The sequence below is a fragment of the Zonotrichia albicollis genome, chromosome 12 (assembly GCF_047830755.1).
Source record: "Zonotrichia albicollis isolate bZonAlb1 chromosome 12, bZonAlb1.hap1, whole genome shotgun sequence".
Taxonomy (NCBI): Eukaryota; Metazoa; Chordata; class Aves; order Passeriformes; family Passerellidae; genus Zonotrichia; species Zonotrichia albicollis.
The window spans coordinates 11,353,341-11,371,627 of NC_133830.1; the positions used below are offsets into that span (position 1 = coordinate 11,353,341).

An 18,287-nucleotide genomic window follows, 5' to 3' on the forward strand; every position below is an offset into this window, starting at 1 on the left:
ATGAGCTGGCTCATCTCTTTGGGTAGTTGCCTTGGAGGGGTCAGACTTTCTGCCCAGTTTCTGCATCCCAGCAGTACTGTTTGCCAGTGTTATTAGTAGTGACACATTATAAATTATTAATATTTGGAAGAGGCTTGGATTTATTTGTAGAGAGTTGTTCTAGGTAAAAGAAGGATGAGTCGATTTTTTTGTTTGTATTGGCTTTTTATTGGTTTTAGCTTGGTGTTTTGGGGTTGGCTTTTTTCCTAATTACCTTTTTTTTAAAAATTTAGTTAGTTAAGTTTGAGTCCATACTTTGACTCATATTTTAAACAGCAGCATCTAGGAACTCACTATTTCTACCAGTAGAGCATTTGGCCCTCTTCCATTTGCTGTGCTGCCTCCCTTCTGAAAGGTAACGTGGGGTGTATTGATCCCAGCTTTTAGGACTTGTTCTATTTCTGGACCCAGACTGCAGTATAAAGTACAAACACCATTTTAAAAGGGAAGATCTATATTAGAATGACAAAGAGAATAAATTAAAGCACTGTCCTGTCTCTCTGGTCTGCAGGCAGTTGTTAAGGAGGGAATGCCCAGTGCTGTCTCCCTGAATGATGCTTTGGAGTCTCCAGCATCAGGGGACTTCAGTGAGCACAGTATTGATTTTTGTTCCTACATTAAGCTTTTAGCTTTGCAAATGGTTTTCTTTGAAATCATTAACATTGTCATGTGCAGCATGAGGGTGAAACAGCTCTGCTACTCTGCAGGTACCACTTCTGATCACTTCCTTCTTCCCTTCCTTTGTTGGACCATCATCCAGCTGATGCACCTGCAGCAGAGTGAGCAGGAAAGGAAGTGAATTTGCACGCCAGGACAGCCTTGGAACTGGGTGAGGAAGACCAATTTTTAAATAAATTGGCAATGAAAAATTTTCTTAGTGGTTGTGAGCCTAGGGGGGGGAGAATTGGCACACAGTCAAGGGCTGTGTCTGAATCCTCTGGGTGGTACCTGGCTGGGGGTGTGGGGAGGCTCTAACAGCTCAGTGGAGGCTGAGAGCTGCCATCAGCATTTTATTCCTGCTTGAACAAAGAATCTTAGGTAAATTCAGCTATCAGGTAAGCTCAGATTTTCTTACCTCAAGGCTGAAGACAGTGCAGTGGTGACAGGGAAACATTGGAGGTCTGTTACTAACATCAGTCTGAGGATTGCACTGGGCCTCAGGTTTGCTTGTTAGAGGATTAACACAGCTGAAGCAGTAATCAAGATGGTTGTGGTTGTTTCAGATTTATCCAGATACTTGTTTGATGGGATCTGCTTGCAGACAGGGGCATGTCATTGCAGACAGTGCTTGGAGCTGCTCACTCCCCCTCTCCCTTCCCGCTCCATGCCTGGCTCCCTGCTGTAAGGGCTGACCCTCAGCCCAGGGCAGTGGGAAGGCTGCTGCAGTACAGGTGGAGGCTGTGAAGCTGTGATCCTCTGGGCAAGATTGCACAGACACCCTCTGGTGTGCCCAGGCAGGGAGGGGATGGTCCCAGGGGAATGGTCTCCCCGTTGTATGGAGGGGAAAGGAATGTATGTTTGTGTCTTTGGCTTTTGTCTGTGTGCATGAGCCCAGTGACCTGAGTCCTTCAAGTCTAATTATCCTGTTTTATTTCAGGACAGGACAAGGAGCTTTTTGCCCTTAACACTCCTGACTTTGCTGCTGTGGTGAGTTCCTGGCAGATGGGGATGTCTGTCTCCCCGGTTACAGAAGGGAGGTGGATGTGATGTGGTCACAGAAGTGTCAAGTGCCCAAGTCCTAGCAGCTTCTGTGCCACCCAGCCCTCATGGTTATTTAAATGTCAGTTCTTTGTGGGAAGGAGGGCTGGAAGGGACATGGAGATATTGTCTAGTGCTCTCTGCTGCTCCAGGATGGAGTCAGCTTGCTCCAAGATTTGTTTTGGTGCAGCCTAGCACAGGATGGGCTCTGCTGCTGTGACCAGCACTGCCTGTCCTACTGGCCCCAGACCCTGTTGGACTCCTCCTCTGCAGTGCAGGGCATTGCTGCTCAAAGGAACTGCAGCTCCCTCCTTTCTCTGCCCAGTGCAGCCCTTTTGGGAATACTGCAATGCCAGAGCCCAGTTTATTTGCAGTAGCAGGTCTGCAGTCATGCTGTCTGCTCTGTGTTGTGATCCTCCATCTAAACCAGTAACTCACACACACAAATAGTGTGTGTAGAGCTGGAACATTTGATTTGTGCTTTGATTTAGTTTTTGTCTCCATCAAGACAGCTCAAATAAGAATCAATTGTTCTCATGGCTAGAAAGTTTCCCAGGCTTGCTGTTAGTGAGTGTGCTCCAGGAAGAGAGCAGCCTCCCACCTTAGCAAGCAGCAGAAAAGAATTTTCTTTTCTGTGGTCTCCTCCCTCCCCCAGTCCACTAGTGTGTCAAAACCTTGAGTTTTGTGTAAAGTTGTTAAATAAGCTTCTAGGCAAAATAAAAGATCAAAAGGGGTCTAATTAGTTGCAGTCTGCTTAGGAATTGTGGTTGTTTACCTAGTTTCATAAATTGACACTTTTAACATTAGAACTCAAAGCAAAAGCGATGTAATTATTTCCTTTTTTTGAAGCTTAGGTTTAATGTCTTTATTGAAAATTAGATATTTCTGTGGCATCTCAAGATGCTTTATTCTATCAAATCTGGAGCAAGTCATTTTTCATTTTGGATTGTAATGTGGTATAAATGATAAGGGCCTGATTCTGAAAGCTTTTTTCTCTCCCCCCCACTGGCAGCCTGACGAGAAAGCTTCGCAGTCACCTCACAATAACCCTGAAGATAATCTAGGGTTTGAGTCTTTGTGAAGCTGCTTGCTCTAATACAAGGGAGAGAGTGAGATTTCTGAGCTCTTAGGTAGGGTGCCCGAAGCTAGCTTGTCATCACAGCATTTTCAGCTCTTTTCATATCTCTTACCAGTTGTAGGATGCCAAGGCAAAAATGTATTTCGCCTATAACCTTTCTGTGCTGTGATCACGTCCCTGGGAGTACTATGTGCCTAATTTAAATCTCAGAGAAGGTAGCAGGTAGTGGAATGGAGAACATCTGGTGATTAAAGCGGAGGAGGAATGAGAGAGAGATGAATGCTGGTATAAGTTTTTCAGTTTTGCTTTGACATGACCTGATCATGTGTCTTGTTTCCCAGTCTCTGATAATTTGGACATACCATGCATGAGTCAATTTCACAAGGTAAACCTCACTAAATCTGACCTCAGTGACTTAGAGCAGCATAAATAGAGGAGGGGAGGGTCCTCATGAAGGCATGTTAGGGCTTGGATAGGTTATGAATTTTATTTATACTGTGGCAGGTCTCTCAGACTCCATTTAGAACCAGAAGCTGATGCTGCCGGTATTTCACTAATGCAGAGGAAGTCGTGGTGCCTGCCCTAAGACCTTACCACCCATCAAGACAAAGGGCAAATAAAGGATTTGTGTGAGGGTGACTGCAGGAAAGAGTCAGTCCCTCAGTGAACTTTTAACTTTTTTTTTTTGGTGTTTATCTAACAGTTCATGCAAATTGAGGTGGGTTTCTTTGATCTGAGAACTGTCTTTTGTAATTTCAACTGCTCCCTGGCTTGTGTCAGAAATACTGTGAGTGGGGTCTCCCTGAGGTTTTTGCACAGCCCAGGTTTTAGCTGGGCTGGGAGGGACATGAGGCAAGACTTATCCATCAGAACAGGACTTGCAGCTAAGAAATTTTTATTGGCATATTTTATATTGTCCTAATTCAAAAGTTTCAGTTCCTGATGATCATTCTGGGCACTGGTTCAAAGTTTCATTTGCACTTGGCTCAGCTCAGATGCTGGAGGAAATTTTCATGATGGGAGACAGGTCCTTTTCCTTCAAAAACAGAATTTCTCAGTAGATGGTAGGATTGGATAAGAGCTTCCTTTGAGAATCCAGAAGAGATTTGCTTGAATTTTTCTAATTCTGCTTCTCAGACACAGTGTGGTGATTAGAGGAGAATTTTTCAAGTGTCCCTCTGAGAGTCTGAGCACGGTCTGGCCTCTTGCACCTGTGGGGTTTCAGTACTTAGAGCTCACCAAAGGAAAAGCTTGGTACGTCCAAATATTCTATAAAGGTTTCCCTGAGAGAATGGGTGTTTATTCTTTAGTAACCCTAAATCTTTTTATTGGCTAGCTAGTAAAGAGACATTTGTTTCTAAGGCTGAGACAGCTGCTTTGTGGCAAAGGCTCCGTTATTCTATGGGCATGCTCTATATGGACTGTGTGGCCCTACAGCACAAGCACAGTCCAAGGCCTTTTCCCATTTTGTCCTTACAAGGTGCCCAGTGCTTCAGTGGGAAGAGGCAGAGCCCAAGAGCAGCTCTGTGAGCCACTGCAGAGAGATGCACACAGTTTAGAGATAATGTAACATCAGGCTGCTGTGAAGGGGAGCTCAGCTCTCTGTCCCACCCAGAGACAGAGGAGATGGACGTTCTCCCTGGCTGTGCATCCAGCTGTCACACTGCCCTAGTGGTCATTAAATAACACTTCAGTGTTTTAGAGTGTTTTCAATGGTTTTGTTTAAGTATCAAATAAGGATTTTATTTCAACTGATTTTAGCTTAATCATCTGGTTGTGTGGCTGACTTGAGTAGGTGCACTGAAAGTCTGCAGAATTCCCAAAATACACCAGAGTGAAAATCCTTATGATTTCCTAAACTTTACAAATCAAGTAACTGGACTGATGGGCTTGTGATCTGCAACTGGGGGACATGAATGTGTGCACATGTTAGAGGCAGGAAAATAACACTTCCACCAAAACATGCAGCTGCTTCTTGGGTGAGGTGAATGCAATCTGTGGTCTTTATTTCATCTTCCCCAGGTAGCTTACACCAACATGCCTAAAATGCCTACTCTAAAAGTTTCCTTTAGACATATGCGATTTTTCCCTTTTTTTCTGACTCCTCAGGAACATGCAAGTCTTGTAAACTCCTATTATTGTTTAACCCCTTAGAAACTCACCCAAATGCACTGTACAGCTGTCCCTTGAGTCCACTGTATTGCCTCTAGATAATGCCTGGTCCTTCAGTGTCAGTCCAGGAATTTCCAGGTTGTACATCACCAGGTAGGTAATCAAGAGAGAAATTATTATCTGAACATGGGCTTACAACTGCACATTATTGAGCTGGATTAAACATGTTGTTGTATGTTTTATTGCCATGTTTTGACTACCTACAAGCTAGAGCATTAATCATGTAATTACATAACTTATGATTACCTAAAAATATTCCCTCGTCAAATGGCTGTTGCAAATTTGTCATCTGCTCATCGTGATTCATTAAATATGTTGCAACTGGGTTATAATCTTCATTAGTTTCACAGAATAAATCCAAAACCAAGGATAACCCTTTTGTTTTCACTTAAGCAGTTGTGGGTGTTGATATGTCTCCTTCACCAAGAGAAGTTTTCTCCTAAACTCACTTTCAGTGTTTCTGATTCTTGAGGGTTTCCTAGGTTTCAAGAATAAGCCTCTCAAGAGCAATATTAGCAGCATACAGAAAACAGGAATTGGTAAAACAATATTAACTACTATAATTTATAAGCTTGATTTCAGATTCCTTTCTTTTGACCATTTTGTTTTCAGAAGCATTCATTAGAGCACGGGCTTTTAATTTCCTTTTAACTGACAAATTTTGGAATCAGACAAGATACATTTCTCTGATTACTGCTGGACAAGGCTTGTAGGTAGAGATAGTGTCTTTTATTAGATGGAGCAGCGTGGTTGGAGAGCTCAGGCAAACTTTGAGGCACACCAACCCTCCAAATCTGAACAGAATCTGTCAGTGCTGAGCTTAGGCTGAATAAGCAGCACCTTGGGGTTAGATCTGTGTGAATTAGACCATCTCAGAGAGAGGAAGGTGCTGAGAGTAGGTATCATCTCTAGGTCATAACAGCCACTGGGAAGTGCTGCCAGGTTATTTGTAAGCATGGTCTGGTACCCAGGTGAAGGGTGGCAGAATTGTACAAGGAAGAGCCTTGTTGTGCCTTTAGTATGGGCAAGATGTGTTTCTCTTGAGTGATCTAGTAACAACACAAACAGGAAAGTTCCTATTTCATGCTTAGGAGTGTGTGTCCTTCTGAGATTGCTCAAATGCACTTCAAATTTTCTTTCCTGTTAATCTCTGTGTGCTTTTGCAGGAAGCTGGGAAAAAAGGCTTCTACATCCACAGCTCTTGTTGCTCTGACAGAGGCAGAGTATTCTTCAACATGGAAGCTCAAACCCTGTCCCTGGGGTTTCAAGCCCATGGAGAAGGTCATATATGACTGACAATGCAGAGCCAGTGAGATCTGCTGTTCTGGGTTTGTCAATTATTAGCCTGGTCTGACAAAGGTTCTGCCATGAGCATTGTGGTAACTTCTTAAGTTGATTGGGAGCTATTAAAGAGTGATAAAAATCAGATATTTCTGACCATGGTGATCAAAGGAGGAATTCAGTGATAGTACAATAGGTGCTTGGAATTCTCTGGGCATTGCCATCAGTATTGTTTAATGACCCAATGCTATGGCTATGCTGGGTAAATAGCAACTTTGGCAGGAATAGAGAAAAGAAGTCCTTGGGACACATAATTCGTTGCAAACTGCCCACTGTCCTTGGACACTGGTGGTTGCCATATTGTGACTGTCAGCCAGAAGGCTGACCCCACTTCCAGAATCCTCATTTATTCAGAAACCTGCAGATTTCCTCTCTCAGGTTTCACACACATTGCTTGTGGTCTGAAGGCAACAGTTCCACCAGCTGAGCTGTCAGAGGTTTCTTTCTGTCTGAGGTTATACATACACATATTAAAAGCTGGTGTCAGGTGAATTTTGCCTAATAGGATTCTGAAATTTCCTCCTCCTTTAAGAACAAGGGTAATTTAATGCTCCTGCCCTAATACAAGAATACACTGATTTGGGAGCACAAATCCTCCACTCTGCCACACTGAGAGGCTTCAGCAGCCTGTGCTAAGAACTTGGGAGCTCAGCACATAGAAAGTGTTGAGCCAGAAGCTCAGTGAGTGGGGCCACAACATCCCATGGAATCCCAAAAGGATTTTTACCCTCATTATCTTTCACTCAAAACTCATGGGCACCCTCACACTTCTTGGAGCTCACAGTGGTGGCTGGGAGGATGTTGCCTTCCTGCATCTCAGGCCTTTGATGCCTTGAGTTCCCCAAATTCCCTGAACCTGCCATGCCTTGGAGCTGTGTGAATCTCCTTGTTCTTGCTGACCAGCAACCAGCAATTTCCCAGGCATCAAGTACATGTGTGTGTGGTATTGAATAATTTCTTTGGGGCTATTGTTTAAGGCTTCAAACCATGGAAGGAAACTGGGAGCCTGTTTAGATGTCACTAAAGGTCGCTGGCTATTTTTATAGATTACATTAAAAGAAACCAAAACTGCACAAAAAGAATATTGAGATTGTGAAATCAGGACTTTGAAAAATATTTTTCTGCATATCACAAATCACTACAGAGCATATGCAAACTGATTTTTCTGGGGCTTACAGCTTGGACAAAGGTGCATTACTCTTCCTGTAAAAAATTATTCCCTGACACCATTGTGACCTTCCTGCCAAAATTTAAAGCAGAGCTCCAAATGATAGCACTGAGACTATTCAACCAAAAGCTTGCACGAGATATCAGTTGTTTGTTGTTTTTCTCTTTTTTTAACTGGGGCAAAAAGCTTTCCTGTAGTAGATGAACTTCATTAGCTGAAATTTTCACCCTGAATTCCAGCAGGGCAAACAACCAGCATCAAAACCTTTAATTCAAAAGATTACAGTCTGGCAAAATTCTAAGCAACCTGAGTCTTATAATAGTGAGTTTTGTACAATGTGGTCAGCATATCAAAGAGAAATGCTTTTTTCTGTCTGTTTTGATCTTGATGTCATTCCATCAAACATTTAACTGGTAGACACAGCATTAGCTCCAAACTCATTTTGAAGCAATGGACATTAGTCAGACATAAACAATTGGGCTGGGGGCAGATTAGATGAGTGCCAAATGGCAGGAGAGATTTTAAAAACGGGGCTTTGCAAACTGTGTCCCTGCATGAACAGAATTGTTGCAGAGCAGAAAACAGACCTTGAAGTGGTCTCTGGTGGAAGGAACAGGGCTTGTGTAGCACAAGGGAGTTCACCTGCACAGCAGCCTTGAGCCAGGTGTGCAAGTGCTTGGGAAAAGGAGGTCAGGTTGGGACCAGTGCAGGTGTGGCATCAGAGTGAGCTGGGCACAGGGTGTTGGACTTTGACTGTGTGATGCAGCTGAGTGGAGGCTTGATCCAAAATCCTGCCAGCCTGCTCTCCTGGGGGAGCCGCAGGGCAATGCCCTGGTGGCTTAGAGGCAATTTATGAGGTTAAACTGGAGGTTAGGAGGTGAAATTGGCCTCCATGAAAATGGGTCAAAATGCTAATATGTACATATACAAAAACAGTGCAGGCAGGCTGCAAGCTTCTTGAAAAAACAGACTTGCAGTGACCAGAGCTCAGACACCATAAAATAAGGAATAACCTTTGCTAATTCTCAGCCACTGCCCCTGCAGAGTAGTGCAGGCCAGAGTGGCAGGTGGGACTTACTCAAGGTCTTATCTTGAGTCAGAGCACAGCTGAAGGTTCATTCCCAGGTTCATGGTCTCACTGCTGGAACAGGCTGCCAGGAATTACTGGCAATGTGTTTGGTTTCAATCTTTGCACTGTTCTCCAGTGAAGTTCTCCAGGCTGAAGCGCCTGGAATTTATCTCCAAAATATTTTGGAGGGGAAATGTGATCATAAAGCTAAAGCTTTGGGCTATGCATGCTTCTTTTCAGGCTCCTAACAGGTTTGAGAGGGGTAAGTGTTAGTAACCTGCCTCCTTTGTTTTTTGACAAGAAAAGTAATTTAGAAAAACAAAAAGCCCAAAACCATTTTAATTCCTTACACTGAGTTCATGTCAGCTTTAGCTTAACTCAACCCACATTGCAGGAACTTCAGGAGGCATTTTATGTTTGCTAAAATAGGTTTGAGTCTCTTACTGCTCTTATGGCTGTGTCACTGACTGGGGCCAGCAAAATCCTGTCCTTGGTGGCAGAAGTGAGAGCAAGCTGCTCAGCCCCAGTTGCAGGTTTGCTGAGCACACAGCGTGCCCAGCTTGGGCAGAAGGGCTGAGCCTCCAGCTCCTGTCCAGCTCCCAACACACAGCCCTGTCCTTCCTCTCCTCTATCTTTGGAGCCTTGTAAGACCCTTCCTCTTCCCAGCATATCAAATTGCAGCTGTCTCAAGCTGACTGGCAGCAAATCGCTGCTCCCGAGCCTGCCCTTGGTTTTTTTTCCAAGCAGAAGGAAAAGGCTGAAAGTTCCCAGTTTCACAGCTGTCCCACGAGCTCATTTCTGCCCTGCTGAGAGACACCGGGCAGGCTGGGAGCCTGACTGCAGCCCCGAGCAGCCTGTCAGGTGGGCATGGTGCCTGCCTTCCCAGCCTGACGGGAACAGACAGGGACAAAGGTAAGCTCCAGGCATGAAAAGGCTGCTTGTTGCAGCGTTTCATGGCCAGTGAGCATGACCAGCCTTCAGGGCTAATTACCAAAGGAGAGAGAAGTATGTTCTTGTCAGCAGACCTACAGGGTTACTATTTAATGAAGCAGATATGCAGGTAACTCGTTCAGTGAGCAAGTGACTGACTTGTGTCCACAGGGATGTAGGTGTGTGTGACAGGACACTTCAGGTGGCTTTCATCCCCTGCCTTCTCTCTGAGTGCATTTGGGCACAACTCTCAGCAGTGACAATCTGTATCCCATTTCCCTCTTCTCCAGTTTTCCCCCTGTACCTTCTCCGCTCTCCTTTTACCTTTTTTTCTCTACTATTGTCTTTTTTTCACCCCTAGCACTTCTTGTGTATTCCATCCTGACCTTTCATGGCTCTCCACCTTTTTTTTCCTCCTCTCTTTTTTTAATTACCGATGCTGAGCAGCATTGAACAGTGGTGTCATCACTATTTCATCAGGCCTGCCCTAGCTCCTGCCAGTGGTTTATGGAGCACGTGTGAGCTTGGGAAGGGCCAGTATCCCCCATGTGCCTCATCATGGTCCCCTGCTGATGTCAGTTTCTCAGCACATCTGTCAAGTGTTACTTGTCCTTTTCTGGGGACTGCCCATGGAGGTGTGCAGGGGGCTGTGAGCTGTGCCAAGCCCTGGTGTGGTGCTGGCAGGGTTACAGCCAGCCTCAGGATGTCTCCATGCTGCAGGAATCTGTGTATTGCTGTGTAGGCAAAGCCAAAAAGTTACTTGTGTGTTAATCCAGTTCCTGTGTTGGTCTCTGTAAGAGAGATGGGACAGAACATGCAGGAATTAATCAAATGGTGGTTTGGATTTTTTTCTGCCCAAGTCAGTGGATATAAGCAGATTCAATGGCTCTTTCTGAGTCCTAAACTTGTACTCTGAATTTATGCAATTTAGTCCATCCAGCATCACCTCTCAGATTTGTCCTGACTTCTAGACTGGAGTAGGTATCACTAGGGAGGAGTAGCAGCATCTACAGTACAACACCTCTCACAGATTGTTATGGGAATTACTCATTTACTTCACTGCAAGGTATATTTTGACCTGATAGCAGCAACACTTGGTAGAATATCTTTCTAATACAAGAGTTGATTAGTACATATATATTAGGTAGTTATGGATCTCTTCTACCAGTTTCCCTTGTGTACTTACCAGGAAAGATAACTGGATTGTCAAAATTTCACCCATACCTCTCATAGCATCAGGACAAACATACCAGTTGAAATTTATGAGACTGCAGAGATTTTGAAGCTCAACAGCCAAGGTGTGTATGGGGAGCACAGACTGCAGCAGGGAAGCTGGTGCAGGCCAGAAGTGAGATGCATTAGCAGAAACTCTGGGACAAGACACACCATGTCTGTCTGACTCAAGCCTGCTATTCCTGACCTGTGGACATGACCCTTTCTTTTCATAGGAGAATATGACAATTTGAAAAAACACTTTGACTTGCATGTTCCCTGGATTTTATGCTTTTTTCTCTGTAGAGAATGTTGGTTTTTTCCCCGGAACATTAATCAAAAATGTATCTCGGGAAAGAGTCAGCCTTCCTTTGTTTCTCCTTTTTGCTGCACAAACCTCTTGATATGAGGCTTTGAGATGTTTTGGGATATAGCATGAGCTTGGCCTCAGTTCAAGACTGCAAAAGTGGCTGCTGCCCACAGAAGAACATGGGGCTGGGACAAGACAGTCAAAGCTGTGCCACTGCACAAGTGCTACGAGTTCTGGCCTCTTGCTCTGGACTCTGTGGACAAGGCGGGCTGTGGGAAAGCAGTCCTTGCTGGCTCCAGGACCTTCACTGGTTCATTTATAGTGAACCCAGAAAACACATTTCTTTACAGCTGTGCTGCTTCACCCTCTCTGTTTCTACCAGCAGGTTCCAGCTTTTCCCCAGGGAAGGAAGGGTCCTGGTGACCTGGCAGGGGACATGGAGCTGCTGGCTGTCACAGCCCCAGAGGAAGCAGGGAAGGATGCAACAGCATCACAACCCGAGGTGGAAGGAGCAGAAGAAGCAGCTGCAATGCCAGAGGCAGAGAGCCTAGAAGGGAAGGTTATCACTTCTGAAGGAGCAGCAGCACCTGTGGTGGGAGCATCAGAAAACCCAGCAGCAGAAAGAGTGGCTGAAGCGTTTGCCAGGGCAGCAGAGAGAATTGCAGGAGCAGAAGTAGCCAAGGTGCTGCAGTCAGCAATAGCTGAGGTAGGCACTCCTGCAGCCCCAGGTGCCTGATGGGGTAGAGGGGCTGGCAGTGCTCACAGATCCCAATGGCATGGGAGGCTGCAGCTCCAGCTCCAGAGCTAACCCTGACCTCTCAGCCTTACCCTCAGAATGCCTCAGGTGGATCAGACCATATTTATACTTAACATCAAGCATTGGGATGAGATTTTTATTTTGGAAAAATTGAAAGCAATGTCCAAAAAAAAAAAAAATCCCTGTAATTCCTGCTGAGAGTTTGTGTTCTTTTCCCATCTGGTTTCCCTCTGTCTTTTAGATGAGCTCTTTTTTCATGATAGCGGGCACTTTATCACGCCTGGTATAGTTAAGGTTACAAAGCACTCTCCATTCCAGCCCCGTTGGCCACATGCTCATCCTGTTCTAAAGCATTCATATTTGGGGATCAAAAAAGGTCCACGCGTGGTGTTTGCTCAGCCGAGAATTTTTATTTGACATTTGAGCAATTATGCCTTGTGTTGATCGTGAGTTTGCTGAGGGTGATAAACGCACTTTTCCCATTTGGAAAACCTGTCTTTTAACATTGACGATGTGGTGACAGATTTTCAGCAGGGATGGGAGTTGGATTTGCCAGGGCTCAGTGCCCACTCTGAGCACCAGATTTTCAGCTGTGCTCGGCACCCAGCAGCTTCCCGTTGGGTGTGAGGCCTTTGGACATGTTTGTTCCCATGTGTGGAGCTCGTTTGAAGAGCTGCCTGCCTGCAGCACCACTGAGCATCCACCTCCTGCTCTCAGGAAAATCTGGATCTCATCTCCCCGGGCTCTGATTTCATTCTGGTGTGCAGGGTCAGCTTATTGCTATCACAGTTTCTTGGGCTCAAGAGCTGTCCTGAGTACATGGAATTTCTATGGGATATCTTAACTTATCCTTCAACTTGGGCAAGTGGCTTCACTCAGGAAGGGCTTCTCAATGTCTGTTTGAGTTTTGGTGTCTGAGTTTTAGTGCATTTTTACATCTTGTGGTGATCAGCTGCATTTAGGTACATGCCAAAACAATTGTCTGAATCAGCCTGTGAATAGGTACCTTTATTTTTAAAATCAGCAGTTTGCTTTATAGTGGCTTTTCCAGTGCTCATATATTTCTTCTCTTGCAGCTCAAAGGAAAGAGGAAGGACGTGAGGATAAAGCCAAGGAACGCCACTCAGCAGGAAGAGGATTGGATGAAAGAGGGAGAGGTGAAATGAAATGGAGAGGTGATGTTCTGGGTCATACCTCCTAATGGCTTGTACCATCACTCCTGGAATGCAATAGGGCTGCCAATCACATCTCTTTTGTGACTCATTATACTGTTAAAAATAAATACATGGCATATTCTGCATGCAGTAATGTTGAGGGTCTGTCAAAGGTCTTTGTCTTCTGGTTTTATGAAAGGCAGCTCTGCATCTGTTCCTCAAAGATGAGGGAGAACAAAATGTGCTGTTAATAACAGAAAACATACTACAGGCATGAAATTACATAAAAAAGAAATACTTTCATAGAATCTTAGAATATCCTGAGTTGCAAGTGACCCACTAAGATCATCAAAGTCACCTCCTGGCCCTGCACAGGACACCCCCAAGGCTTAAATTTACATTAAATATGCAGTCAAGTTTTCATGTCTGTAGGATGAGAGACGGTCCATGGGAGCACTGCTAATGTGAAATAGTTTCAAATCCTAACAGAGCAGGTGCATTTACCAGTCAATTCACACTGCTCCAACTCTCTCCAGCTCTCAAGTGGGTTTCTTGCCTAGATGGGAATAGTTGCTATGTTCTTTTTTCTTTTTTTCCTAATTCTATTTATTCATATGAAGCATGGGATGGGAAAGGTGTCTCCATCCAGATTGATAATGGTGTGATGTGAGAGGAAGTCCAGAAGAAATTCAAGAAACAGGAAAAAACAGCTTCAAAACAGTGGTGGTCAGCATGAATGACATTCCCCAGATGGATCATTAAAACAGATTTCTAATTTTTGAGAGGAAATGTATTATTTGTTGTAAGTTTTCTCAGCCTGTGAGGTACAGGAAAGTCAGGTTTGTAGTACAGTTGGATGATGGAGCAGTCACCATAAGAGATAAATGGTGATAAAGTGTTACAGAGTGTGGCATTAGAACAAAGCCATTCTTGGTGGGTGTCTCACAGGTTCTTTCATGAAGTATGATCAGAACTCAGAAGTGCCTGATGCCTTCAGCAAATGTCCACTTCATTAATTCCCTCCTGATACTTCATGGGTTTGCTGCTCCAGGTTTGTGTTCAGCAGACTGAGGGGATGGGGTCAAATCTGTAATTGGATAGGAAATTTCTGAACCAAATGCAGGAGGTGACACAAGTGCTTGTGTGTGACTTGTGGCCATAGCCCAGGTGGAGTAACCAGGCAGTGTCTCCAGGTACTCCAGGTAAAACAGAAAGCAGGTCCCTGACTGCAGGTGGTCACAACTAAAGCCATGTCACTTAGGGAAAGAGTAAAAGATGCAGCCCTGGATTTCACCCCAAAATCCATGAGTGTATTGACAACTCCTGTGTAGCTGCAGCTGGATGTGATATTCTCCATATACCTGACTTCCAGCTTCCAGGGGAGTTTCTGTGGGAAACTTGCCATTTGTTCTGGTGCACCCCACAAGGGGCAGCGCATTAGTTCCAGCATTGTACGGAGCTGTTCTCCAAGAGACCCCAGGCGAGGAGGGTGTTGAGGAGGATCTGCTGCTTCCCTGTGCAAGCTGGCTGACCACAGAGATCCACCTCCCTCTGGGGAAACATGTCCTTGCACTGCAGCAAAGCCAAGGGGTTTCAGTGCAGGCTTTCCCTTTGCCCCTCTGCAGCGCACCCGGTGCCTGTGCACCTCTGCTGGCTTCTCTGTGTGTGCAGTGACAGGCTGGGGAGGAGAGAGGAGGGGAGAACAGCAGCCTCTGATTAAAACTCAGCCCCTCTGGCCTTAGATCTGAGGAGACAGAGCCCGCCCTCCCTTCCCTTACCATAATTTTATTTTATTACAAAAAGAGCCCGTATTAAAAAAGCCCATGATTATGTTTTCTGTTCACCAAGACTTTTCCTGTATCCGACCTTTGGATAACCTCCAAGGCTTGCAAACATTTGAAAGGAGTAAAGGAGCTCGTTTTATTGCAGGGCCTCAGCATACATTCTTTCCAGCCTATCTTTAACATCAGTTGACAAGAATTATATAATTGCAGTCTGTGATCCCTTTAAGGCTAAAATGTATTCGTTTTCCCTCAAAGAACACTTCAGGTTTCAGAGTTAAAAGTATACTTTTTTCTCCCCCCATCTGGGTTATTCTGTGGAAAGCCGTTTTCTCTTAAACTGGCAAGCCTCATTCTATACCCAGTTGCATGGATTTATTTTTTACTGTGGTTTAAAGCTCATATGTTAACAAGTAGAAGAACTAGTCTCCAAATCCCAACCTGTGTTTCCCATTCCATTGGAAAATTAGTGGGTTACAGAGAACACGCAAGGGGAATTACACTCCTTAGGTGGAATCAAATAAAATTTCAACATACCAATTTAATCAAATTAGTGTCTAATGCTAATTGATAGGCACTCTAGAGATGGACAGGTAGCTGGATTGGATTTGATCTTGCATTTCAGAGGCATGATGTAATCTGCTGGATCAGGAAGGAATTTCTGGTTTCCTATCAGAATGGCATCTGCCACCATGTTTTAGGAAGCCGTGGACATTGGATACTTGGATAGGAACTGGGGAAGGATGCCAAAAAAGAAGTCTGAAGATAACACCTGGAATTTAAAAAATGAATTAGCTGTTGCCACGATGAAGTTCTGTTTGCGTATGTTCCTCACCATTCAGGTTTTCACAAGTGTTTGTGCTGCTGCAGAGTAAAACAAAAGCATAACCATGTGAGTATTCCTGTAAGCTTTTCATGCCAGTTGTGTTTGTGTGTCAGAGCCAGTGATGATCAGATCCTCTGCTCAGAGGGAACAGAAGTGATGCCACCACAGTGCTCAGAGCATATTCATAGTGCTTCTTGAGAATGGAGTGAGATGTTCAAAGAAGCTGCAAAAAACCTCACCACTGCAAGTATTTCTGGACAATGAAAAATGGAAGGTGTAAGTAGCCTAGTCATGGGCATGTGCATGCAGGAGGGGAAATTAAATTTGTCTCAAGAATTGGCTGTTAGGAATAATCTGGCTGGCTGGAGCTGGAGAGGAAACTAGGCTCAGTGGGCCAATTGTCCACTTTGGTGCTGCAAAGGGGTCTGGGGAGTTTTGAGGGGCTCTTCTCAATTTTGCTATGAGCTTACCCCAGATCTCATCTTTCTTACCTGATAAAAAAGGACAATGGCAGCCAATATATCTGCCTTTGTGCCCTTTTATCTAAGCACTTGAGGAACTACAAACTTTTATTCCAAATAATGTTTGCCAGTAAAAGTGGATATCTTCTTCAAATATTTAGTTACTCTAATGCTGATTGCCCCTATTCCCTAAGGGGAGTAAGGGGGCAGGGACAGCATTCCTGGTTTTATAGAGGGGCAGGCTTGAGAGGGCTTTAACTGCATGTCACGGGGGTTGGATGCAATAACTGAAGAGAGGAGAGCCAGTAATAGAATCCTTTTAATAAACTACAAGCCCACAGTTTATAAACTTGGACACAGATTATGCTCCTGCCTAGTGTATAAAAATAACCGCATTTCGATATCTTTGTGGCCTAAGGATCTTGTAGCCTGTTAAGTTTTTGCTGCCTGTACTTCTAATGTAGGCAGGACCAGTGTAATACCCAGCATTGCACTGAAAGGGAAAATCTCTGGTCTGTTAAGCTGTTCCCTGTCTTTGGTAGCCTCTCTGTATCAGGATTCACATTCTTGTTTCCGTTTCAAACAGGAGACTAGTTTACAAGGCAAGTTACTCCTTGGAGATCACAAGAGGCTTTCTTTCCCCTTTCTTTTTCTGAGAGGAAGGATTAGGTCACGGTATTCTCTTTGCCTTTTTTTTTTCCCTCCCTTGGCTAATCTGCTCTCCAAGATGTCCATGTCACAAGAGAAATAAAAGGCTTTAAGTGAGCACGGGATTTTTTTCCCCTCACCTCAGCACTCCAGCTGATAAGGGCGATTTATAGAAATCGCCACATGGAAAAGCCTTAAAACAGAATTTCAGATGCTTATAAGACAAAGCAGAAAGATAGCAGAGCGGCAGGTGCCTTCTCCTTACCTCACAGGGCCGTGTTCTGCCTGCTCTTAAGGAGTTTGGTGGATGGTGATTACAAATATGTCTGCACCGTATCCGGGTGTACTGTACGTGCAGTTACAAGGAGCTTGTGCAGTCCCTCACCTGCAATCAGGAGGTTTATCACTATTCAAAGACCTTTGTTTTCTATTATCTTTGTGCATTTTGTGTGCTGGAGGCATTAATGGCACCAGGGTTTAAGATGTGCTCTTTGAGGCTGGCACCTTTCCTGGTGCCAGCGTGCGATATGCTGCGCATCGCTTGGCTCCCTTCGAGGGGAGGACACACACTGGTGCCGATCCTTCTGTGCGGAAAGTTTCAGGACTCTCTAAACAAAATTACTTTGTTCAGAGCACACCGAACACAAAGATGATTGCTTTAATGAATGCTGAATTATTCTTGTTCAAATACCAAGTACTGGTGCTAGTTTGTGGTAAGACATAAAGACTTTTGCAGCAATACGTATGAATCTGGGTTTGGTAGTTTGTACCTAGCACAGGTACAGCTTGTTCACACTGGTCACATCACATCCACCAAACTATGTTTCAAGGGTCAGGTCTGCCTTGATTAAAGTCAGCACAGCTCTGCTGAACTTTGTGCCAGTCTCTGACAACTAAAGTTATGCTTCTCAAATGTTTTCAGCTATTTTTTTTCAGTCCTTTCTTTCCAAAGAGTTTAGCAATTAAATGGACAGTAAGACTCAGCAGTTATACATAAAAAGCTGTTTATCTAAGGGTATCACAGTGCTTGACAAAGGTGGGCAATTCTCACAGTGCCCTTTTTTTGCTGGGTGAGATGCTGGCATGCAGAGACAGCGAGCAGTTTATCTGAGTAACAGAGTCGGTAGCAGAGGTAGTAATTAAAACTTTGGTCTCATGACACCCAACTCTGTACTGTAACCACTAGACAAACTGCCTCCCGGAGCCGTATCTCATCTCTATCTCCCTACATATGCACAATAAAGCCTTTGTAGTATATGCTGTACACTTGCTATTGATAGTTGTATCAGCTGAAAGATAATGCTCGCTCTTCTAGCTGGCTGCAAGTGTGCTCCACACAGCCTCAATTATCTGAACATAATGGTGGAGAAGGGGAGAATTTTGGATAACTGAGGGCTTCAAATAACTGAAGGAGTTTTCAGTGCAATTAATAACATGGTAGGAACACAGAAGGTTTTGGAGAGCAGGTTCAGATACCTGGTGTCACACTGTGCAGTCAGTCAATAACAAGCATACTGCTCTTTCAGGGTTTTGCTTTTTTTCTGAACATAGTTGTGACTTTTCCTTGCTTTTTTTCAGACAAAAAAAAAAAAAAAGAAGATTAATGTATTTTAGATGTGTTGGTATCCCTTTAAGTTTAATGA

The 18,287-nt window shown here is 44.3% G+C and overlaps 1 long non-coding RNA gene across 1 annotated transcript; it reads left to right on the top strand.

Moving 5' to 3' along the window:
* The first annotated feature begins 719 nt into the window (after positions 1-719).
* LOC141730682 (uncharacterized) lies at positions 720-15,870 on the top strand. The gene is made up of 4 exons (XR_012582298.1): positions 720-868; positions 1,637-1,686; positions 11,403-11,723; positions 12,851-15,870. It is a non-coding gene; the product is annotated as an uncharacterized LOC141730682 (long non-coding RNA).
* The last annotated feature ends 2,417 nt before the right edge of the window (positions 15,871-18,287 follow it).